The sequence below is a fragment of the Zingiber officinale genome, chromosome 3A, assembly GCF_018446385.1.
Source record: "Zingiber officinale cultivar Zhangliang chromosome 3A, Zo_v1.1, whole genome shotgun sequence".
NCBI lineage: Eukaryota > Viridiplantae > Streptophyta > Magnoliopsida > Zingiberales > Zingiberaceae > Zingiber > Zingiber officinale.
This window is the reverse complement of record NC_055990.1, coordinates 74014032-74038518: the sequence shown is the minus strand read 5'-3', so window position 1 is coordinate 74038518 and position 24487 is coordinate 74014032. Positions and strand designations below refer to the sequence as shown.

The 24487-nt window shown below is 41.4% G+C and overlaps 2 long non-coding RNA genes across 4 annotated transcripts; both read left to right on the top strand.

Moving 5' to 3' along the window:
- The first annotated feature begins 4861 nt into the window (after positions 1-4861).
- On the top strand, positions 4862-7264 carry LOC122053835. 2 transcript variants are annotated; one of them, XR_006132389.1, is made up of 4 exons: positions 4862-5098; positions 5185-5325; positions 5427-5591; positions 7234-7264. It is a non-coding gene; the product is annotated as an uncharacterized LOC122053835 (long non-coding RNA). The 2 variants fall into 2 exon arrangements; XR_006132388.1 differs by lacking the exon at positions 7234-7264 and adding an exon at positions 5988-6048.
- Positions 7265-12145: 4881 nt separating this feature from the next.
- Positions 12146-14561, top strand: LOC122053834. 2 transcript variants are annotated; one of them, XR_006132387.1, is made up of 4 exons: positions 12146-12382; positions 12469-12609; positions 12711-12875; positions 14531-14561. It is a non-coding gene; the product is annotated as an uncharacterized LOC122053834 (long non-coding RNA). The 2 variants fall into 2 exon arrangements; XR_006132386.1 differs by lacking the exon at positions 14531-14561 and adding an exon at positions 13272-13332.
- The last annotated feature ends 9926 nt before the right edge of the window (positions 14562-24487 follow it).

Here is a 24487-nt window from a genome sequence, read left to right as displayed (position 1 = left end):
TGCTTTCGAAGGTTGCTGTGAAGTTTTTGGTTTTGGGCTTGTTGCCGTGTACCTCAAAGAAAGGAAATGGAATTTGTTTGTTTGTTTAGCTTGTGGTTGTTGGTTTCGAATTCTTGTTAGTTTCTTGTTGTTTTTCCGAAGCATGCTGTAAGGAGTGTATTCTTGAGGCTAGCTGCCGTGAGTTTTTAAGAAGATGAGGAGAGATTTGGAATAACATGGATAGCTAGTTCTGGAAGGTTTTGGATTTCGGTTTTTGTTCCATTAGTTGTGTTGTAGTTTCAATTTCAGAAGTTCGTTTGTTAAATCAGAGCATGAGTTTCTTTACTTTTGGATTATGCTGTACAGCATTGGAATAGTTAGATGTTTCTGAGTAGCATGGGTTTCTTGTTTCCTTTGCCTTGGATTATACTGTACAATATTGAGTTAGCTAGAGGTTTAAGAGTAACATGCCTGTTTTGATTTCTTTCTTTTGATCTCAGTTTTAGCATCTCAGCTGTAGCATCACATTGTCACTGGGTAACAACCCACCCTTCTTACTTCTACTCTCTAAGGGCGAATGTTACCTAACTACAACTCTCTATCTAGTGTCACTGACGCTATTATTAGAGTCAGTTAGATTTATCACGGTTCAGAGGAATTCCTACCGAAAAATTTCGACAGAGTCTCCCCTGTACCGGTGACCAAATCTATAATACACAAGATATATACGCAGCCACATGCGGCTGGAACATTTTATTCACAACCACGCAGTAATAAATTCATACTATAACCAAAAGACTAGACTAGCAACAAGAACTAAATACAACTCCCAGAATAGGACATAAATAAGCTACAATACGGATCAAACTCAATCACAATCACATAAACTTCATAACAGTATTTAAAGAAAAGAACTAAAGCATAAACTCTAATCATTAGGTCCTGCAAGTTTGCTAGCACTCTCTGGATCTCTCCATAGTCCAATCACCACACACATTCATCATCACCACCACCCTGTCGCCTCCCTTCATATCTTAGCTTTTCCTTTATCTGCAGTAGGAGGAAAGAAAATAGATCTATAAGCGAAACGCTTAGTAAGTACTAATCTATCTCACAAAAACTTGAAGTACATAAAAAGAATGCAACAATACTAAAACTGGAATGCTAAAAGCAAATCTGCATGTGCTCATGGTATACAGAAAATGAAACTGGATACTAAACATGCTCACTATCTAACAGGATAATAAGAAATTAACACTGTAAGCTTAGAATTAAAGAAACTAACTTTTTATTTAATCTAAGCATAAAACTTATTATATTTTCTTATATCCTTGTAATAGAAATTAATCTTTTAATTTCTATCTTTTACTTTCTTCTTTCTTTCTTCTTTTTTTTTTCTTAACTTTTCTTTTCTTTTCTTCTTCTTTTTCTTTCTTCTTTTTTTTTCTTAACTTTTCTTTTCTTTTCTTCTTCTTTTTCTTTCTTCTTTTTTTTCTTAACTTTTCTTTTCTTTTCTTCTTCTTTTTCTTTTCTTCTTTGGGCTCAGGCTTAGTACCATCTTTGTTTTGCGCGCTCTCTAATAGTGACTGGGGTAGCGAGCCTCCAGCCCTATGAGGATAAAGACCTTGGTCTTACCAGGGCCAAGACCTCGGAATTGGTCTCCTGGATTTGTTTAACGACAACCTTGGAAGTCGGGTACTAGCCTCTTACTTTAATTTATTTGTTATCTCTTTTTAACTAGACTTTAGTCTTTTTCTTTACTCATGCTTCTTATAATCCTTTATTTGAGCCTATTAGAATCCTATAGATATATCTAACAAGTATAAGATTACAACTAACCCAGCATGCTATATAAAAATAACATAAGCCAATCAACCGCAAGATAAACTTAATAACTATTCATGATCAGGAAAACCAAGAAACTAACTCTACATGCTTTAAATAAAGGTTGTTCTTGCCCTTTTGAGTAGCAAGGAAGATGCTAAGCTACCATTCAAACTTCTTTAAGCATGGTTGAAAACAAATCTAACTCCTCTAAGCATGCTACAACAGATTTAGAAACAAAGGAAAACAAACCTAACTTCTTTAAAAATAGAATATAAGCCTCCTTTTATCATATTCGTAATATGCAAAATCTATCTTTTACTTTGAACATTAACATGGTTGAAAACATGCACTTTTGTTTTAACCGAAACATAATGTCACAGCAAGATCAATCTGAACCATTCTGTCTACATTAATTCGAAGAAATGCAAAGCTACGAAAACTAACTAAAGCACCTCTATAATTGCAAACATGCACTTTCAAAAGACGAAACAATGAAAACTTCTGCTACTACACCTAAACCTATTCCTTCTTATCTGTTCGAAAATTCTGCAGTCAACTCATATCAATCCGAGCTCAACATAATAGCAATGTATTGGTCATGAAAAAGACTCTGAACAATACACAAGAAACCTTTGCAGTCCACCCGAAACAGAGCGTGATTATCAAGGTCACAACCTAAAACAAATACTTCTTAAACATGCTGTGCTTAGCAAAGAAAACCCAACTGAAATGCTTAAACGAATCAGTGAGAATCTGTTCACGCTCGGCAAGGAAAAGAAAGAAACAATCTCGGAACTACACCTAAGCCTTCAGCAACCTCTATTCTGCATGGTATAATTCAAATACTCAAAGGAAATAAAACATATCCCTAGCAACCACAATTTAAACTGCATGTTTCGGTACACAAAAAGAAAACCTAAACAATCAATCTCTTCTGTTTCCCCCATGTAATCCACGGCAGTCATCCTAAACCCCCAAATTCAACCACTTTCAAAGCATGATTCGGAAACAAGGAAAACCACTTATCCTAAACTCACCGCAGCAATCATTCAAATAGGGAAAAACTCATGGCAGATTCAACAACAAGAAGAAATACAATCCGAAAACAAGAAAACGAAACCCGAAACAACTCCTACCGCAGGTGAGTAGTACTTACCCCTTGTTCTTGCACTTACAACCGAGAAGGAGGAAGGAGAAGGCTCTTAGGGTTTTCGGAGGGCTCAAATCTCAGCGCTTCTCCTGTGTCCGCGGGCTCTCTTCGACGGAAGTAGCTCGGATCCGCAAGATTCGCCGGAAGAAGCCTTCGCCAGCCGCCGGAGGAGAGAACCTAACTCGGCTTCGATTTCGCCCAAGCACAGAAACGCCGCTCACGTCGGGAGGAAGAGGAGAAAGGAACGAGAATTTTTCGACGAGAAAGGGAAAACCTAATCCCTTTATAACTAGGGTTTTTATTACTAACTATACCTTAAATATAACCCGTTCTTTCCTTAATTAACAAAAACTCGCTGGCACAGCTGGTTATCTGCGTTTCCGCCGAAACCCTAGGTCACCGGGTCGAGCTTCGGCTCGACAATTTCTCTGCAACCTTTTTTTAAAACTAAGGTATTTCTGTATCAATCATAGCTTAAATACATTTCGTTCCATATTAGGTTAACAAAACCCGCGTAGCTCAGCTGGTCGGCTGCGTCCGGTTAGGTCGGGTTCGACCCGAGGTCACGGGTTCGAGCCTCGCCTTCAACGGTTTTTTGTCAAGATTTCTTTCTTTTTGTAAACATACTAAACGACCTCCAAAAATTGCGTAAAAATACTCTAAAAATTTCTAAAAATCTCTAGAATATTTTAAAAGCATTTCCAAATATTTTTATGGACATTTGGAACTCGAAATAGGGAAAATTGGGTCATTACACACTGTAATATATATGTAATCAGCATTCCGAATTCTCAGTTTAGACCCCAGCATCTCAGTTTTTGCATCTCAGTTGTAGTATCTCAGTTTTTGATATGCCTCATGAATTTCATATTAGCCTTGAGATCTTGTTGTTGGTTGCTTAGTAAGAATAGTTTTTTTTAGCATTGGCAGATTTCTTTTCCATTGCTAATAGAAGTGCAGTTTTCCTTTTCTAGCTTTACCTTAGTACGAATTCTCAATATTTCCTGATGAAGCATGATATTCTGTAAATTCCATGCAGCAACGATTCCTTTATTTTCTAGATTCTATTGCAAGCCTAGTAGTTGAATTTGTTTTACTATCACAGCATACTTAAGTTGTTCTAGTTTCCTATTTGCTATTGGAATAACATGAGCAGTCCTATTTTTATAGCATGCAGATTTTAGATAAGCCTAGTATGCAGATTTTGATAAGCTTAATATGCAGATTTTTTGTTAAGCTTTGCATGCAGATTTATGTCAAGCTTTGTATACAGATTTTTAGTACGTAGGGTGTGTTCTAGTGCACACCAAGTGCTTGATAAAATGCTTAGCTCAATATAATGCTACAGTAGGCATTTTAATAGCTCAGTAAATGCAGTAGAAGCATTTAAAATAACTTATTTAGTCTTGCTTCAGCTTATATGGGACTACGGTCCAATGGGTGGGCTCCCACAGTCGCCTCTAGGTTCAGATAACCTAGTAAAAGCAAGATAAGTTAATTAGTTTAAGATCCAGTGTGAGATCTCGGAAAATTTAATTAATAGGGTTATTTGATAAATAGCCTTATAGAATTTTTCCGGAATTTTTAGAAATTTTCTGGGAATTTTACGGAGCTCGTAAGACATGTTTTGAGGGGATCAATTTCGGGTTCGGATTAAACCTGTTTGGGATACCCGTTTAAGTGAGGAAATGTTTTTAATTATAAATTTCCTTTTTCTTTTTCCTCCCCACACGCTGAACCCAACCCGATCCCTCACTTCTTCCCCGACTTCTCCTCCTCCTCCCCGGATCTCCCCTCTGCTCGAAGCCGATCTCGCTTCCTTCTCTGTTCTCTCTCACGGACGATCGGCGCCGACGGGAGCAAGGCTTCAGCTCCGGCCTCACCCTCTCGACATCTCTTCCCGACCCTTTCCTCTCTCTGTTCCTCGCAAACAACTCGACGCCGACGGGGCTTGCAATCGTCTTCACCGCCTGAGGAGGAGGTCGCCGGAACCTTGCTAGAGGTCGAACAAGGAGGCGGATCCTCCTGATCTCATGTTCTCAGGTCTTCCCCGAGCCTTTCCTTCCCCGATCCTTCTGGGTTTTGCCGATCCTTTCTTCCCCGATTCGATCGCTGGCTTGAAGATGACCTAGGGTTTCGAAGGTAATCTATTAAACCTAGCTGTGGATATTAGAGCTTCGGTTTTCTTCTCTGTTTACCGATCCTCATCTTCTTGGCGGTGGAATTAGGTCACGGATTTGGAGAGGTTGGAATCAGGGAGGTGTTGTTGGATTAGGGGAAGGAATCGGATCAGACTCGTGCTAGGTTTTCCCTTGATCGGATCAGTGGACCTCCACCTCCTTGCTGTTGATTGAGGTCTCGAATTGAAGGTGAGTTCTTGTTGGAATTATGTGTTGCTTGATCAGAGATCATCATTTCATGTTGATATGTGATCTTTGTTTTGATTCCTTCTTGATCCTATTGATTCCAGTGAGGGGAGGTGAGGTTCCATTCTTGCTGTGGAATTGTGTTTGGTTCCGGCAGTAACAATCACCTCAATCCAGCATCAACAGTAGGTTCGATCTGCTCTGTTCTATTTGTGAACTTTCTGATTTCGGCAGTAAACCATCCAGCAACAACAACAACTGGATTTGAGGTAAGGAATAGGATAATTGATCTTGTTGTAGATCATGTTTCGGAGTTGAATTCTAGATGATCTTGTTCTAGATTGGAATTAGGGTTTTACTTAGTGGTTTATGTGGAGGGATTTTGATACATGTTGTAACTAGTTGTTAAATTGTGTAGATGTAATTGTGTAGAATAAATCCAATGAAATGGTTAGGGTTAGGGTAATTAACCCTAATCAACCGTTGGATTTCTAATCTAATTGGTGGTTAGGGATTAGGTAACTAACCCTAATCGACCATTAGATTTAAATTGGTAAGTTGTGATTGATGTGATTAGGGTTTTGCCCTAATTTAGTTTTAGAGATTTTATTTAGCTATTCATTTGATTTAGCTAAATAAAATATATACATTGTTTGTTGACACAGGACTCTGATTCGAGACGGGCGTCTCGACTTCGGATTAGGATTGGATTGTACCTTCTCTTTGAGGCGGGTACCCTTTGACTTATCTTTTGATACTGTCTTATGATATGTATAGTTTATATATAGTTGCTAGTGATAGGTGGTAGATTTATTTCTTCCCTGGTCTTAGCTAGTTGATACCTATCACATGCTTCATCTGTTAGTTGCTTTACTTCATGATTGGATATTTACCTCTTGCCATGTATATATATGTTCATAGAGATGCATATCTATAGTGCTCTACTCTACTGGATTAGTTGCTTTACATGTGTGATACATGCTCTTGGATTCATGATACTTACATCATTGTTATATGTGATGTCTTTGGGTTTATGTTGTTTATATCATGATTATATATATGCGTTTACCTTTTGGGCACACACATATATGGAGGAGGCTATGTTCAGGTATGACATATTGTAGCATCATGCACCATCCTGCATGATTGCATACTGGGCGATTGACGACTCCATTATTGTTGAGCTAGTCGGCCGGCTACATAGGCCTGCACACAACGTGTTTCACTACAAGGGTAGTGGCACAGCTGGTCCGCTCATGGGTAGTGTGACTGCAGCGTGGTAGCGGACAGGGATCCCTCCCCGTCATTGCGTACCGGGAGTTGAGAGCGTTACGCTCCCTCACTATGTTTGAGGTAGGAGGATAGGTGTACTCCGACAGCATCCCGTCCACTCGGTCACTCATCAGGGGTAGTGACGACAGAGTGCACGGTGTCACAGCCCTACCTACTCGGTCTCGCCATCGCGTGTGAGACGGCTGACTAGCGTCAGGGGTGACCATGTCATATCGCATCATATGCACAGATTGCATTTATTGTGATTGTTGCATATTGGATGATGCACTTGGGTGACTGCATATGATTGACATGCATACAGGATACATGCGTATTTGTTCTGACTATCTTTATCTGTGTATGTCCACAGTCATTCGCCCAAGCCTCGCAGGTGAGTACAGTTTATTTCAGTTATGCATTTCTTATTATTCTTGCTATAAACTGTATTACATGCTTCTGGTTACTCATTACAGTTTATTCAGCTATGCATACCTGTTATATTGTTAGGAGACTGTACTGTAGGTCCTATGGTTTAGGAGACTGTACCTTAGGATATTACTGGTAGTTATATGTTGCTGTACATATCTATTGGATTACCTGCTGAGTTCTTGAACTCACCCCGTTGTTACTATTTTTCAGGTTGAGGCCGTCAGGAGAGATTCCAGTCGCTTGCCCCATTATCGCGAGGATTTTCTTTGTCGGATTATATTTTGCTTTTGCATCTTATATACTTGTATTGTGGGTTTGTATTGTGGACTTTACATTGCACATTCGGGTTTGCTACTTTTGTTTTCCGCTGCGGTTGTATTTCCATTACTTCGTGGATTTGTTTCTTCGTTGTAGTGGAGTAGGCTGTTTACATATATCTTCGAGGTTCTATATCGTCTTTCTTTATTAAACTGCGTGGATTGATCATATATTATATCTGTGTGGAATGTTGATATAAACTGCGTGGTTTATTTCTTATTTGTATTGTATTATTCCGGCCGTGTGTGGCCGAGGTATAGAGATATATGTATACTGAGCTTCATATTGTCCGCCGTACAGGGGAGATGCTGCCGAAATTTCTTCGGACAGGGACTACCTGGGGCGTGACAATTTTTGGTATCAGAGCAGGTTACGTTACTTGCTAGGCATTCTGGATTTTCGAGATTTTATCTGATACCAATTTATTTGGTATCTTTGGTATCAGAGCCTATCTGATCCTAGTTCGTACAAGGTTTTGCGATACCTACTTGTCGGGTTTCGGATTTACGAGGCTTACTTTCGTGAGTATTTCTCGGTATTTTGGATTTGTATGGACTTTCCGTCGATTTTCTCGTTTCGGAATTTCGAGGCATTTTGACGAGGTTTTATTGGTTCTATTTGGGGCTAAGCAGCGACAGGATATCTCCAGACGGCAAATAGGTAATTTAGGAAATTTTTCAGTTCTTATACCTGTAGTGATATCTGGGTAACATTTTCTTTACAGATATGCCACCTACACGTGTACAGGCACCGAGACGTGGGCGGCCACGTAAGAGGCCGTTAGATTCTCCTGAGACAGAGTCTTCAGAGAGGTCTGGTAGGGTTGAGCCTGTCCGTCAGGGGCAGACTCCTCAGGTCATTGTGGGTACGGGTGCTTATCAGATCCCGATAGTTCCGACGTCAGAGGTACCTACCTCGACTGTACCACCAGTGGTACCACCGTCGGTATATTCAGCACCTCCCCCATCAGCTGTACCCGCAGAGTACCCGACACCCTCTCTAGCTGTGCCCGCAACCGCGTACTCGGCACCACAGACACATGTGCTGATTACTACATATTCGGCACCAGTAACGGCAGCACCGGCTGTCTCTTACTCGGTACCACCACAGACATCTGTGCTGGTTACTACATACTCGGTACCTGATCCAGCAGTACCGGTTACATCTTACCCGGTACCGCCCATCGTACCTTTAGTCGTCCCTACTTATGCCCACTCTGTAGTTCCACTAGTGGTTCCTACTCTGTTTATGTGGCAGCACCAGTGGTACCTCTTCCAACCTATCCATCAGTACCACCCATAAGATCAACTCCAGTGATTCTGCCCAGTACCGCAGCGATATCTACGGATATGGTTGTGGCACGAGCATGGATCCCAGCCTTGGCGGAGTTGGTGAAAAGCCAATTCACGCTATTTCGCGGGGAGATTGATCCGAGCGTGGATCAATCTTGGATAGAGTCTATGGAGCGGACATTCTTTTACATGGCCTGCTCCGAGTGGGAGAAGGCTGAGCTAGCTGCTTACCACCTGCGAGATGGGGCAGAGATCTGGTGGGACACGCAGCGCTCGATTATAGGCGAGCAACATATTACATGGGCGAGATTTAGGGAGACATTCGAGAGTCAGTATTTTCCCCGGGCGTATCAGATGACACGTCGGCAGGATTTTCTGAGTCTTCGATAGAATAACCGCTCAGTGATGGAGTATAATGCCGAATTTAATCGGTTGGTCAGATTCTGTCCTGAGTTAGTTGTCAAGGATAGATCTCGTATGCTTCAGTTTGTCCAGGGACTAGACGGGCATCTTCAGGTGAAGATTGCCGGTTTGGTAGTTCATCATACATAGAGGCACTGGTAGAACTCTTATGATTGAGTTAGCTCATCAGAGAGTAAATGCGGACAAATAGAGGAAGCGGTGATCGGACTTCCGGACAAATCCAGCAGCCACAGACAACTGGACAGCAGCAGAGCAGTCGCACACAGACGGGTCAGAGTACTTCTGGGTCATCTAGTCGACCCCAGAAGTCCGGACGATCTTCATCAGGACGTTCCCGGTCTTCTTAGCAGAACCGGAAACAGTCCACCGGTGACTCTCACTGCATCCGATATGGATCCCTAGGTCACATCACCTCTGCATGCACCCTGGGACAGTCAGTTGCTATTATTGCAAACTGCCTGGGCACTTGAGCCGAAACTATTCGCTGAAGGCTCAGCATGTAGCGTCCGGAGTTTCTGTTCCGAGAGGACAGCCGAAGTCAGTCCAAGAGATTCGCATTTTCTTGGGCTTGGCTGGATATTACCGACAATTCGTTGAGGGTTTCTCCAGTATTGCTATGCCATTGACACGTCTGACTAGGAAAGGCGTGAAGTTCACGTGGACAGAGGCTTGCGAGACCAGCTTCCAGGAGCTGAAGCGGAGATTAGTATCAGCACCAGTTTTGGTTTTACCTTCTGGTGATGACGGATTCATACTGTATACAGACGCATCTCTTCAGGGCTTGGGCGCTGTTTTGATGCAGCACGGTAGGGTAGTCTCCTATGCTTCTCGTCAGTTGAAGGAGCATGAGAAGAACTACCCAGTACATGATTTAGAGCTAGCCGCTATTATCTTTGCTTTGAAGATTTGGCGACATCATCTTTATGGTATTACTTTTGAGATTCTCACTGATCATAAGAGTCTCAAATATATTTTCACCCAGAAGGAACTCAATCTCCGACAGAGGAGATGGATGGAGTTCCTGGAGGATTATGATTGTACTATTAGCTACCATCCGGGTAAAGCTAATGTGGTTGCTGATGAGCTAAGTCCAGAGGGACTTTAGCTTGTCATCGAGTTCTGATCACGGACTTGATTCGGGATTCGCGAGTTGGGCCTTGAGGGAGGGCAGACGAGCGGTATTCTTGTTACCATGGTTGCTCGATCGTCGATTAGGATGAGGATTCGAGAGGCCCGGAGCCGAGATCGACATTTACATTCATTAGCGGATAGCTTCGGACAATGCACCGAGTTTACGAGATGTCGGGGGTATTGTTTATTTCCGAGGCAGATTATGTGTACCTCAGTCTCACCCGGTCATGGAGGAGTTACTTCAGGAGGCTCATCGTTCTAGATTTGCTATCCACCCAGGTGGGACCCGTATGTATCGTGATTTGAGGCGTTCCTATTGGTGGAACAGTATGAAGAAAGACATCGCAGATCTTGTAGCTAGATGTCTTGTCTGTCAGCAGGTGAAGGCCGAGCACCAGAGACCTGCTGGATTACTTCAGAGGATCCCTATTCCCGAGTGGAAGTGGGAGCACATTACTAGGGACTTCGTGGTTGGTTTGCCTAGGACTCGTCGAGGCCATGATGCGATTTGGGTAATCGTTGACCGATTAACCAAATCCGCACATTTTATAGCGATCCAGAAGACTGATTCTCTGGATCGATTAGCAGGGTTATATTGTCGAGAGATTATCAGATTGCATGGAGTTCCGTTGAGCATTATATCTGATAGAGACCCACGGTTCACGTCCCGATTCTGGCAGAGTCTGCAGCAGGCCTTGGGCACACAGCTTCGTTTCAGTACGGCATTCCATCCACAGACAGATGGGCAGACAGAGCGGACTATTCAGACATTGGAGGACTTGCTGAGGTCTTGTGTCATGGACTTCGGAGGCAGTTGGGAGGACCACCTGCCATTAGTGGAGTTCGCCTACAACAACAGCTATCATTCGGCTATCCAGATGGCACCGTTTGAGGCGTTGTATGGTAGGCCTTGTCGGACAACCGTCCTCTGGGAAGAGGTTGGGGAGGCTCAGTTGGTAGGACCTCAGAGAGCTCAGCAGGATGCAGAGCTGGTTCGCACTATCAGACGGAGGATGTCAGAGGCCCAGGACCGTCAGAAGAGTTATGCTGATCAGAGACGGAGACCCCTGGAGTTCTCCATTGGTGATCACGTATTTCTTAGAGTTTCACCCACGAAAGGGGTGAAGAGATTTGGTCTTCGAGGTAAGCTAGCTCCCCGATATATTGGACCATTCCAGATCTTGGAGAGGATTGGAGCAGTAGCTTACCGTCTGGCGCTACCACCATCTCTAGCTGGCATTCACGATGTATTCCACGTATCTATGCTGAGGAGATACGTATCCGATCCGGCACATGTTCTGTCAGATATATCTGTTCCTATTCAGCCAGATGTTACTTACGAGGAGGTTCCGGTACAGATTCTGGACCTTAGAGAGCGTCAGCTGCGGAACAAGACTGTCCGACTGGTTAAAGTCGGATGGCAGCATCATTCTGACGAGGAGGCTACGTGGGAGCTGGAGGATACGATCCGAGCTCGATACCCCCACCTTTTTACGTGAGGTACGTGGGTTAGAGTTCCTTTCAGTATTTATACTGTTTGGTTATATTTTAGTGTTTGCTGTTAGTTATAGCGAAATTTGGGGACCAAATTTTTATTAGTAGGGGAGGATGTGAGATCTCGGAAAATTTAATTAATAGGGTTATTTGATAAATAGCCTTATAGAATTTTTCCGGAATTTTTAGAAATTTTCTGGGAATTTTACGGAGCTCGTAAGACATGTTTTGAGGGGATCAATTTCGGGTTCGGATTAAACCTGTTTGGGATACCCGTTTAAGTGAGGAAATGTTTTTAATTATAAATTTCCTTTTTCTTTTTCCTCCCCACACGCTGAACCCAACCCGATCCCTCACTTCTTCCCCGACTTCTCCTCCTCCTCCTTCTCTTCCATCTCTTTTCTTCTTTCTCACACACCGAACCCGATTCAAGTTCCTCACCTTCCCCGACATCTCTTCCCGACCCTTTCCTCTCTCTGTTCCTCGCAAACAACTCGACGCCGACGGGGCTTGCAATCGTCTTCACCGCCTGAGGAGGAGGTCGCCGGAACCTTGCTAGAGGTCGAACAAGGAGGCGGATCCTCCTGATCTCATGTTCTCAGGTCTTCCCCGAGCCTTTCCTTCCCCGATCCTTCTGGGTTTTGCCGATCCTTTCTTCCCCGATTCGATCGCTGGCTTGAAGATGACCTAGGGTTTCGAAGGTAATCTATTAAACCTAGCTGTGGATATTAGAGCTTCGGTTTTCTTCTCTGTTTACCGATCCTCATCTTCTTGGCGGTGGAATTAGGTCACGGATTTGGAGAGGTTGGAATCAGGGAGGTGTTGTTGGATTAGGGGAAGGAATCGGATCAGACTCGTGCTAGGTTTTCCCTTGATCGGATCAGTGGACCTCCACCTCCTTGCTGTTGATTGAGGTCTCGAATTGAAGGTGAGTTCTTGTTGGAATTATGTGTTGCTTGATCAGAGATCATCATTTCATGTTGATATGTGATCTTTGTTTTGATTCCTTCTTGATCCTATTGATTCCAGTGAGGGGAGGTGAGGTTCCATTCTTGCTGTGGAATTGTGTTTGGTTCCGGCAGTAACAATCACCTCAATCCAGCATCAACAGTAGGTTCGATCTGCTCTGTTCTATTTGTGAACTTTCTGATTTCGGCAGTAAACCATCCAGCAACAACAACAACTGGATTTGAGGTAAGGAATAGGATAATTGATCTTGTTGTAGATCATGTTTCGGAGTTGAATTCTAGATGATCTTGTTCTAGATTGGAATTAGGGTTTTACTTAGTGGTTTATGTGGAGGGATTTTGATACATGTTGTAACTAGTTGTTAAATTGTGTAGATGTAATTGTGTAGAATAAATCCAATGAAATGGTTAGGGTTAGGGTAATTAACCCTAATCAACCGTTGGATTTCTAATCTAATTGGTGGTTAGGGATTAGGTAACTAACCCTAATCGACCATTAGATTTAAATTGGTAAGTTGTGATTGATGTGATTAGGGTTTTGCCCTAATTTAGTTTTAGAGATTTTATTTAGCTATTCATTTGATTTAGCTAAATAAAATATATACATTGTTTGTTGACACAGGACTCTGATTCGAGACGGGCGTCTCGACTTCGGATTAGGATTGGATTGTACCTTCTCTTTGAGGCGGGTACCCTTTGACTTATCTTTTGATACTGTCTTATGATATGTATAGTTTATATATAGTTGCTAGTGATAGGTGGTAGATTTATTTCTTCCCTGGTCTTAGCTAGTTGATACCTATCACATGCTTCATCTGTTAGTTGCTTTACTTCATGATTGGATATTTACCTCTTGCCATGTATATATATGTTCATAGAGATGCATATCTATAGTGCTCTACTCTACTGGATTAGTTGCTTTACATGTGTGATACATGCTCTTGGATTCATGATACTTACATCATTGTTATATGTGATGTCTTTGGGTTTATGTTGTTTATATCATGATTATATATATGCGTTTACCTTTTGGGCACACACATATATGGAGGAGGCTATGTTCAGGTATGACATATTGTAGCATCATGCACCATCCTGCATGATTGCATGCTGGGCGATTGACGACTCCATTATTGTTGAGCTCGTCGGCCGGCTACACTGCATGGGTAGTGGCACAGCACAGTAGGGTGTGTATGGCAGTAGTTGTGTAGGGCTCCGCTGGTCCGCTCATGGGTAGTGTGACTGCAGCGTGGTAGCAGACAGGGATCCCTCCCCGTCATTGCGTACTGGGAGATGAGAGCGTTACGCTCCCTCACTATGTTTGAGGTAGGAGGATAGGTGTACTCCGACAACATCCCGTCCACTCGGTCACTCTTCAGGGGTAGTGATGGCAGAGTGCACGGTGTCACAGCCCTACCCACTCGGTCTCACCATCGCGTGTGAGATGGCTGACTGGCGTCAGTGGTGACCATGTCATATTGCATCATATGCATAGATTGCATTTATTGTGATTGTTGCATATTGGATGATGCACTTGGGTGACTGCATATGTTTGACATGCATACAGGATACATGCTTATTTGCTCTGACTATCTTTATCTGTGTATGTCCACAGTCATTTGCCCAAGCCTCGCAGGTGAGTACAGTTTATTTCAGTTATGCATTTCTTATTATTCTTGCTATAAACTGTATTACATGCTTCGGTTACTCATTACAGTTTATTCACTATGCATACCTATTATATTGTTAGGAGACTGTACTGTAGGTCCTATGGTTTAGGAGACTGTACCTTAGGATATTACTGGTAGTTATATGTTGCTGTACATATCTATTGGATTACCTGCTGAGTTCTTGAACTCACCCGTTGTTACTATTTTTCAGGTTGAGGCCGTCAGGAGAGATTCCAGTCGCTTGCCCCATTATCGCGAGGATTTTCTTTGTCGGATTATATTTTGCTTTTGCATCTTATATACTTGTATTGTGGGTTTGTATTGTGGACTTTACATTGCACATTCGGGTTTGCTACTTTTGTTTTCCGCTGCGGTTGTATTTCCATTACTTCGTGGATTTGTTTCTTCGTTGTAGTGGAGTAGGCTGTTTACATATATCTTCGAGGTTCTATATCGTCTTTCTTTATTAAACTGCGTGGATTGATCATATATTATATCTGTGTGGAATGTTGATATAAACTGCGTGGTTTATTTCTTATTTGTATTGTATTATTCCGGCCGTGTGTGGCCGAGGTATAGAGATATATGTATACTGAGCTTCATATTGTCCGCCGTACAGGGGAGATGCTGCCGAAATTTCTTCGGACAGGGACTACCTGGGGCGTGACATCCAGTATTTTACTTTTAGCAGTGGCACTGTACTGGACCAGATGTCCATTGGGTTGGGCTCCCACAGTCGTCCCTAGGTTTAGATAACCTAGTAAACCCTACTAGACTCGGAAATTGCAATCCTGGGTTTTGCCGGGCCCATCAGCAGCATGATTATTATTTTAATCTATTATGTAAATAGTTTTCAAAACTTCACAAATTAGTTATGTGAATACAAGTTAGACTCAGTTTAGCATTAATTAGTTTAGCTTAGGTATCAATTCAGTTTCTTATTGATACACATGATAGTTCTATGATTAGCTTTACATGTTAGCTTTTCAGTTAGTTTCTTCGCTATTTATGAGCATGATTAGCTATACATGTTTAGTATTTCATTTAGTATGATTCCTTTATTGGTTTATGAGCATGATTAGCTATACATGTTTAGTATTTCAGTTAGTTAGATTCCTTTGCTATTTATGAGCATGATTATCTTTACATGTTAGCTCTTCAGTTAGTTTCTTTGCTATTTATGAGCATGAGTAGCTTTACATGTTAGCATTCATTTCTAGCATGTTTTTATTTATATACATGCATATCGAGTTTTTGTGAGTAGGATAGCGCTCACTAAGCTTTTAGCTTATAGATACTACTTTCCTCCTACTGCAGATTAAGGGAAAGGAAAGATACAGTGAAGGAAGACGACAAGGAGATGCAAGAGGAGTGTGTGATGTGTGGACTATGGAGATCCTTTGGACTTAGCTAAAGAACTCACTTAGTTTAAGAATTTGTTTAGCTTAATTTCTTATTAAGTTGATAAGAAAATTTTGTAGTAGGAAGTTATGTTTCCTCTTTTCATTACTTACATGATTTGATTTATTAAACTGCGTGGTTGTGAAAATATATGTTCCAGCCGCCTGTGGCTGAGTATACTCTGTATGTATTTACGGATATGGTCACCGGTACAGGGGAGACTCTGCCGAAATTTTTCGGTAGAGATTCCTCGTGGTTCCGATCACACCAGTTAAGTAGAGTTAGCAGTTAAGTAGCGTCCACCTCTAGAGAGTGGTAGTAGTAAAGAAGGTGGGTCGCTACAGTTGGTATCAGAGCAGTTCCCATTCTCCAGCATCACACACATCAGCATCAACCTTGCCGTCTTCCAAGTAAGAATACCTCTACTTAATTTATGATCCTTGTTTTGTTATTACAGTTCATATTTATATGCCTACTGCTTGTTAGTATGTGATAGTTTTTAAACATGATATCAGTAGTTATATAACTGTGATTACATTAGTTATGTTATGTTCTCTATGTCTTTAGAAATGGCACGAGGACGCCCAGCTAGAAGGGCACTAGCTACTGAGCCCCAGCAAGAGGCAGGCAGTTCAGTGCCTCCTCCAGACCTTACAGCATTAGTGGCTCAGTTACAGCAGCAGCTAGCTGAACAGCAACAGGAAATAGCCACCTTAAAGGCTAATCAGCAGAGTGCCCCACAGTCACCCCGGAATCGGACGACCGTAAGTCTTAGAGGTTCCACCACCCAAATTACGCCAACGCCAAGACCAAGACTAAAGACCAAGATTCTAGCAGTGAGCCAAGAAAGGAAGCCTATCTGATCTAGTGGCAGTGAGTCAAGCAAGAGAACTTCTCCGGCACTAGTGAACCATGGGATGCACAAGCCTGGTTCAAAACACTGGAGAGCACGATGGAGCTTCTGGACTGGCCAGAACACGAGAAGGTGAAGTGTGCCTCCTTCTGCCTGACAGGAGACGCACGCATGTGGTGGGAAAGAATCAGAACGAAGCGCCCAGTGAACCAGATGTCATGGGCTGACTTCGAGAAGGAGTTCTTCGAGGAGTTCTTTCACATACGGGTTACAAACCGCCACTACGACGAGTTCACTGAGTTTCGTCAGGGCAACCTTTCAGTTGAGGAAGCCGTGAAGAAATTCAACAGGTTGGCTCGTCTATGCCCAGAGCTAGTCAGCACAGAGAAGGAACGAATCCGGTTGATGCTCAAGATGCTGAGGCCAGAGATAGCAGTGAACGTGGCTGGTGGCATACATAGGCCACAAACCACAGAGGAGTTAGTGAGCAGTGCCCTGACCACAAAGCATTACCAGAACAACATAAAGCAGCAGAAGCAAGTCTCCTCAGAGTCCAAAGGCCAAGGAAACTCTCACACTCAAAACAGCAAGGCCACAGCTCTAACTAGAAAGGGAACTCCAACAGCAAGCGCAAATCAGGGAGTGACCCAAAAGGAGGACCATCTAGCAAGCGACCCAGTTATCCAAAGTGTGCTACTTGTGGGAAATTCCACCCAGGGGTTTGTCGCAAGGGCACACGAGGATGCTTTGAATGTGGACAAGAAGGGCACATGGCCAAGCAGTGCCCGAACAAGACCGGTCTTCCTCACCACAAGAGATTCAAGATGCAGCCATTTCGCTTATATGCAGGCCGCTCTAGAAGGTCCACTTATCAGCCAGGGCAGATTAGAAGCCCCTCCAGCTACGGCGAATGCGAGGATCTACTCACTCACCAGAGAGGACGTAGCTAATGCCTCGACAGTTGTTACAGGTCAGATTAGTATTTTACAGCAAAGTACAACTGTCTTATTCGATACTGGGGCAACCCATTCTTATATAGCCAGGGCATTCGTCGAAAAGTTAGCAATACCCCCAGAGGTACTCAGTAGTCAGTTGCTAACAACATTACCTTCGGGAGAAGTTATGGCATCCACGCACTGGCTCAGAATAGTGCCAGTCATGATAGCAGACAGAGAACTCTTTTGTGATCTGATAGTGCTAGACATGACTGACTACGATGTCATATTTGGAATGAACTTCCTGATCAGATACGGTGCCTCCATAGAGTGCCGTAAACAGAAAGTCGTATTCCAACCTGAAGCAGAAGCACAGTTCGAGTACATCGGAGAACCCAAGAGAAAAAGGGCAAGTTAAGTCCTCGATACGTAGGACCCTACCCCGATCATAGAGAGAATTGGGAAGGTAGCTTACAAGCTAGACTTACCTCAAGATATGTCAGCAATACACAATGTATTTCATGTCTCCATGCTAAAGAAGTGTATTCACGACCTTAGCCAAGTGATTCAGCCTCAGACAGTGTAGATCCAAGAGGATCTTAGCTATGAGAGCAGACACAGATAGTGGACAGAGCAGACAAGAGACTAGGAAACAGAGAAGTGTCATTAGTAAAAGTCATCTGGTAGAACCAGAAGCACGAGAAAGTTACTAGGGGAGCGTGGAGACAGCATGAGACAGAAATATATCCAGAATTATTCTAAGTTCGAGGACGAACTTTTTATAAGGGAGGGAGAATTGTAACGACCCAATTTTTCCTATTTCGAGTTCTAAAAGTCCTTATAAAAATCTAGAAATGCTTTAGAAAAATTCTAGAGATTTTTAGAAATTTTTAGAGTATTTTTACATAATTTTTGGAGTTCGTTTGGTATTTTTACTGAACGAAAGAAGTTTCGACAAAAAAAAATGTCCAAGCCGAGATTTGAACCGTGAACCTCGGGTGAAGCAGAGGTTCGCTTAACCAACAGACCAGCCGCGGGTTTGTTAATAAAACCCGAATCAAGTTGTATTTAAGCAAGAGTAGTTAATAGAAATATTGGAGTTATAAAGGGAGAACTTAGGGCTTGATTAGCCGTGACCTAATCTCACGATTTCCCTTCCCTTTCTCTCCCTACGCGAGCGGCGCTGTTCTCCTCTCGGGCGGAAACGAAGCCAACCTAGGGCACGTCTCCGGCGGCCGACCAAGGCTCGATTCCAAGAGATTTCTTCGTCCTCTTGATCCTCTCGACAAGGAGAACTCGAAGACGCGAGGAAGAGGCCGAGATCGTGAGTTTCTCCGAAGCCCTAGAAGCTGTCTTGCTCGGTTGTAAGTCCAAGAACCGAAGGTGAGTTGCTACTCACCTGCAGTAGGAGTAGTTCCGGATTCTCGTTCTTCTTGCTTTCGAAGGTTGCTGTGAAGTTTTTGGTTTTGGGCTTGTTGCCGTGTACCTCAAAGAAAGGAAATGGAATTTGTTTGTTTGTTTAGCTTTTGGTTGTTGGTTTTGAATTCTTGTTAGTTTCTTGTTGTTTTTCCGAAGCATGCTGTAAGGAGTGTATTCTTGAGGCTAGCTGCCGTGAGTTTTTAAGAAGATGAGGAGAGATTTGGAATAACATGGATAGCTAGTTCTGGAAGGTTTTGGATTTCGATTTTTGTTCCATTAGTTGTGTTGTAGTTTCAATTTCAGAAGTTCGTTTGTTAAATCAGAGCATGAGTTTCTTTGCTTTTGGATTATGCTGTACAGCATTGGAATAGTTAGATGTTTCTGAGTAGCATGGGTTTCTTGTTTCCTTTGCCTTGGATTATACTGTACAGTATTGAGTTAGCTAGAGGTTTAAGAGTAACATGCCTGTTTTGATTTCTTTCTTTTGATCTCAGTTTTAGCATCTCAGCTGTAGCATCACATTGTCACTGTAATATATATGTAATCAGCATTCCGAATTCTCAGTTTAGACCCCAGCATCTCAGTTTTTGCATCTCAGTTGTAGTATCTCAGTTTTTGATATGCCTCATGAATTTCATATTAGCCTTGAGATCTTGTTGTTGGTTGCTTAGTAAGAATAGTTTTTTTTAGCATTGGCAGATTTCTTTTCCATTGCTAATAGAAGTGCAGTTTTCCTTTTCTAGCTTTACCATAGTACGAATTCTCAATATTTCCTGATGAAGCATGATATTCTGTTAATTCCATGCAGCAACGATTCCTTTATTTTCTAGATTCTATTGCAAGCCTAGTAGTTGAATTTGTTTTACTATCACAGCATGCTTAAGTTGTTCTAGTTTCCTATTTGCTATTGGAATAACATGAGCATTCCTATTTTTATAGCATGCAGATTTTAGATAAGCCTAGTATGCATATTTTGATAAGCTTAATATGCAGATTTTTTGTTAAGCTTTGCATGCAGATTTATGTCAAGCTTTGTATATAGATTTTTAGTACGTAGGGTGTGTTCTAGTGCACACCAAGTGCTTGATAAAATGCTTAGCTCAATATAATGCTACAGTAGACATTTTAATAGCTCAGTAAATGCAGTAGAAGCATTTAAAATAACTTATTTAGTCTTGCTTCAGCTTATATGGGACTACGGTCCAATGGGTGGGCTCCCACAGTCGCCTCTAGGTTCAGATAACCTAGTAAAAGCAAGATAAGTTAATTAGTTTAAGATCCAGTATTTTACTTTTAGCAGTGGCACTGTACTGGACCAGATGTCCATTGGGTTGGGCCCCCACAGTCGTCCCTAGGTTTAGATAACCTAGTAAACCCTACTAGACTCGGAACTTGCAATCCTGGGTTTAGTTAGAGATGCACGCACAGCAAGTACAGTTGCCGGGCCCATCAGCAGCATGATTATTATTTTAATCTATTATGTAAATAGTTTTCAAAACTTCACAAATTAGTTATGTGAATACAAGTTAGACTCAGTTTAGCATTAATTAGTTTAGCTTAGGTATCAATTCAGTTTCTTATTGATACACATGATAGTTCTATTATTAGCTTTACATGTTAGCTTTTCAGTTAGTTTCTTCGCTATTTATGAGCATGATTAGCTATACATATTTAGTATTTCAATTAGTATGATTCCTTTATTGGTTTATGAGCATGATTAGCTATACATGTTTAGTATTTCAGTTAGTTAGATTCCTTTGCTATTTATGAGCATGATTATCTTTACATGTTAGCTCTTCAGTTAGTTTCTTTGCTATTTATGAGCATGAGTAGCTTTACATGTTAGCATTCATTTCTAGCATGTTTTTATTTATATACATGCATATCGAGTTTTTGTGAGTAGGATAGCGCTCACTAAGCTTTTAGCTTATAGATACTACTTTCCTCCTACTGCATATTAAGGGAAAGGAAAGATACAGTGAAGGAAGACGACAAGGAGATGCAAGAGGAGTGTGTGATGTGTGGACTATGGAGACCCTTTGGACTTAGCTAAAGAACTCACTTAGTTTAAGAATTTGTTTAGCTTAATTTCTTATTAAGTTGATAAGAAAATTTTGTAGTAGGAAGTTATGTTTCCGCTTTTCATTATTTACATGATTTGATTTATTAAACTGCGTGGTTGTGAAAATATATGTTCCAGCCGCCTGTGGCTGAGTATACTCTGTATGTATTTACGGATATGGTCACCGGTACAGGGGAGACTCTACCGAAATTTTTCGGTCGAGATTCCTCGTGGTTCCGATCACACCAGTTAAGTAGAGTTAGCAGTTAAGTAGCGTCCACCTCTAGAGAGTGGTAGTAGTAAAGAAGGTGGGTCGCTACATTAGTTGTCGGTATAAAGTTGTTATTATATTTTCATTGTAATTAGTTTGTAATTCTTATCGAGCTTATAGTTGTTGCCCACGGAAAGCGATCAAGGATCGCGGGCTTTCGAGTAGGAGTCGATCTAGGCTCCGAACGAAGTAAATTCCCCTGTGTCTCTGTGTTTGTGTTTCTTTATTCCACTGCGTGTTTTTAACTCTGATAGTTTTACGAAATAGCCGCGAGCGCTATTCACCCCCACCCCCCCCCCCCTCTAGCGCTTCTCGATCCAACAATTGGTATCAGAGCGAGGTCGCGTTGATCTGGTGCAACCACCAATCACGCAATTTTTTTCGCGGTGTTTTAAATTTTTCGGAGTCAACTGAAATTAGTATTCTTACTATATTCCAGTTTTTTTTTGTTCATATCGATCTCGCTCGAAGTTGGTGCAACACCACTCGAGTTAGTTCTTTTTCAATTCTTTACTCCCGCACTACTAATCCAAGACTTAGTCTTGGGACATATTTTTTATTTTTTCTTTGCATATTCTCTCAATGACCCAACAAGAGGGTTTCAGCACCGTTTGTCCCCCCTCTTCTATGGAGAAGATTTCGGGTGCTGGAAGGGACGAATGGAAACCTACCTGAAAATCCAATTCGAAACCTGGATGATAATCAAGACTGGTCTGGATCTGCCAACGGATAAAGACGGCAAGCCTACACCCTGCGAGGACTGGGAGCCATCCCTAATCAAGAAGGTGGAAGCCGACGCCAAAGCTACCTGCACCCTCCAGTGTGGTCTTACCAAGGAAGAGCTCAACAGAGTCGGTCGATTTTCAACCGCAAAGGAGCTGTGGGAGAAACTGATAGAACTCCACGAGGGCACCTCCGACACCAAGGTAAGTAAAAGAGATCTTTTACTTAATAAACTATATAATCTGAAAATGCAAGAAGGTGAGACGGCAAGCTCTCTACACGCAAGAATTCAAGACATCCTCAAATCTCTCCACGGAATAGGTAAAAAGGTAGAGAATCGGGACGTCATAAGGTACGCACTAAATTCGTTTTCGAGGAGCACATTGTGGGCATCAATGGTAGATGCCTACAAAGTCTCCAAGGATTTATCTTCAATAAAATTAGATGAATTATTTTGTGAGTTTGAATTACATGAGCAGACTAATGCACTGCCAACCGAGAAGGGGATTGCTTTGGTTGCAGGTACCAGTCGAACGCGCGAACCAAGATCACAAAGAAGAACTAAACCAGAGTCAGAAGAAGAACCCGACTCAGATGATGAAGATGAAGAACTAACAACGGAGCTCATGAATCTTGTGAAGAGACTTTACAAGAAGAAGAAAGGCTTCAACAAGAAGGACCTAAAGAAGGCAGTCCAATCCAAGGAAGCCCAACCAAGTTCTAAGGTAAAGTTCGAAGTGATCTGCTACGGGTGTAACCAGAAGAGGCAAATCAAGGCCAACTGCCCGAATCAAAAGGATGCAAAGAAGCAGAGAAGGAAGAAGGCCTTAAAGGCAACATGGGATGAATCTTCCTAAGAAGACGACGACGACGAACTCGATCAGACGAGTTTACTTGCGCTGATGGCCCGGGACCAGATCGACGAATTCGAGAGCGAGATCGAGTCGGAGGCCGAGTCCAAGCGAAGCCACGGATCCGTATCCGTTTCCGAAGGGCCCGATCCCTCTGTAAGTATCCCTCGCCTTAATAATCTAGTTAATTACTTATTGCGAACATTAGCTAAGTCGAATCTTAGAATTAAGTCACTTCTAAAGGAAGTAGCTGTCCTTAAAGAAGTGACTGACTCCAAATCTTTGACTGAACCAGATCAGACTGGAAACTCAATTCAAGTTCAAAAACTTGAAGAAGAGAACTCCAGTCTAAAAACTCAAGTTAAGGATCTAGAGAAAACTCAAGAACGGTTTTCTTTAGGTTCCAAGAATCTTGACCTAATTCTTGGGACACAAAGAGCCGTTTACAATAGAACTGGTCTAGGATTTAAACCAAAAAGAAAATATAAATCCTACTTATCTCTTGTAGAAACAACAGATAGAAAAAGAGTCCAAGCATGGGTCCCCAAGTCCAAATTGATTAATCAAGTTGGATTTGGTCAATATTGGATCCCGAAGGATCAAATACACTACCTCGATAGACCATATCGAGGCTATGATCCAAGGGGAGCAAAAAGAAAAACGATATTAATTAAACAAACTTAAAATTCAAAATTAAATTATAAATTTGAAATTAAATTAAAATTCAAAATTCAAAATTCAAAATTTAAAATTAAATTATAAATTTGAAATTAAATTAAAATTCAAAATTCAAAATTAAATTAAAATTTTGAAATTAAATTAAAATTCAAAATTCAAAATTAAATTATAAATTTGAAATTAAATTAAAATTCAAAATTCAAAATTCAAAATTAAATTATAAATTCAAAATTAAATTAAAATTCAAAATTAAATTAAAAATTTTGAAATTAAATTACAAAATTAAATTAAAAATTTGAACTTAAATCAAAATTCAAAAATTCAATTTAAATCAAATAAAAATTTAGAAGGAGGATCCAGAATAGCTGGCACCCTGAACTTAATCTACCCAAAATGGGTAAACAAGAGTAGACTAACCGGCAGGATAATTAAGGTTAGAAAAAATAGACCAGGTTTAACTTGACCCATGGTACTGGTGAAGTTTTTGGATGATAGTACGTTAGGGAAGCTTGGGCATCGCATGTCTAGGAAGATATGACTTCGACCTGGTGCATTTGGCCAAGTGGAACTAACCGAAGCTACCCTTAAATGGATCCTAACCAGTTGGACCAAGGTTTAGTATTAAGTTCAATGGGTAGGACTATTTGGTAAACCTCGAAGGTATGGTTACTTTAATGAGTTTCTTGTGACTCACCATAGCCCAGAAGTTTATCCAAAGAATGATTACTTGTTGAACCCAACGCTAAACCTGAATTTAACGCAAACTTAAACCAAACCCTTAAATTGAACCTCAATTCATCTCACAAAAATTATAGGATTCCCTGATTGAAAATTTAGATCGGGTGAGATGACTAAGGAATTTAAAATTCAAATTCAAAATTAAACTCATAACTATAATTAATTCAAATTCTATAATCAATTAATCAATTTTAAAAAACTTATTTAAAAATTCTTTCAAAATTATTTTAAAAATCT